The sequence below is a fragment of the Zootoca vivipara genome, unplaced genomic scaffold (assembly GCF_965207765.1).
Source record: "Zootoca vivipara unplaced genomic scaffold, rZooViv2.hap1.1 HAP1_SCAFFOLD_73, whole genome shotgun sequence".
Lineage (NCBI taxonomy): Eukaryota > Metazoa > Chordata > Lepidosauria > Squamata > Lacertidae > Zootoca > Zootoca vivipara.
Genome location: NW_028291105.1, coordinates 5,988 through 7,500, shown reverse-complemented (window position 1 = coordinate 7,500; position 1,513 = coordinate 5,988).

Here is a 1,513-nt window from a genome sequence, read left to right as displayed (position 1 = left end):
CGACGGGTAGCCCGGTCTACCCATAGATGAGTCAGGAGACGGCGGCTCTCTGCACCATCAGGCCCCCGTTCTGCCGGTCTACCTGCCCCCCCACCCAAACACACACACAAACAACCAAAAGGAAGAAGGGACGGCCGGAAGTAGGGACGGCCGGCCGGCCAGCCAGCGACAGAAGGAGCGGTCCGGTGGGACTGGAAGCATTGCCCAGGCTGGGACGTCCCGGTCTACTCGCCGGAGAGGCTGGCGCTTCCGGTCTACCCGGAGAAAGCAAGTCTTCCCGGTCTACCCGCCGGTTGCCCCGGTCTACTCGCCGGAGAGCCTGGGGCTTCCCGGTCTACCTCCCCGAAAGCACGGCCTCCCGGTCTACCAGGCGGAAGCTGGCAGCGTTGCCCGGTCGACGGGCCCTTGGTTCCACTCCGGTCTGCTCGCCGGAGAGTCTGGGGCTTCCCGGTCTACTTCCCCGAAAGCAAAGCCGCCCGGTCTACCCGCCCTTCCGCGCCGGTTTCCCCGGTCTACTCGTCGGAGAGGCTGGGGCTTCCCGGTCTACTTCCCCGAATGCAAAGCCTCCCGGTCTACCCGCCCTTCCGCGTCGGTTGTCCCGGTCTACTCGCCGGAGAGGCTGGGGCGTCCGGTCTACCCGGAGAAAGCAAGTCTTCCCGGTCTGCCCGCCGGTTGCCCCGGTCTACTCGCCGGAGAGTCTGGGGCTTCCCGGTCTACCTGAGAGAAAGCAAGGCCTCCCGGTCTACTCGCCGGAGAGCCTGGGACGTCCCGGTCTACCTGAGAGAAAGCAAGTCTTCCCGGTCGACTCGCAAGGGCGCCGCTTGCCCCGGTCTACCCGCCGGAGAGGCTGGGGCTTCCCGGTCTACTTCCCCGAAAGCAAAGCCTCCCGGTCTACCCGCCCTTCCGCGTCGGTTGCCCCGGTCTACTCGCCGGAGAGGCTGGGGCGTCCGGTCTACCCGGAGAAAGCAAGTCTTCCCGGTCTACCCGCCGGTTGCCCCGGTCTACTCGCCGGAGAGTCTGGGGCTTCCCGGTCTACCTGAGAGAAAGCAAGGCCTCCCGGTCTACTCGCCGGAGAGCCTGGGACGTCCCGGTCTACCTGAGAGAAAGCAAGTCTTCCCGGTCGACTCGCAAGGGCGCCGCTTGCCCCGGTCTACCCGCCGGAGAGGCTGGGGCTTCCCGGTCTACTTCCCCGAAAGCAAAGCCTCCCGGTCTACCCGCCCTTCCACGTCGGTTGCCCCGGTCTACTCGCCGGAGAGGCTGGGGCGTCCGGTCTACCCGGAGAAAGCAAGTCTTCCCGGTCTACCCGCCGGTTGCCCCGGTCTACTCGCCGGAGAGTCTGGGGCTTCCCGGTCTACCTCTCCGAAAGCAAGGCCTCCCGGTCTACCCGCCCTTCCGCGCCGGTTTTCCCGGGCTACTCGCCGGAGAGGCTGGGACGTCTGGTCTACCCGGAGAAAGCAAGTCTTCCCGGTCTACCCGCCGGTTGCCGCGGTCTACTCGCCGGAGAGTCTGGGGC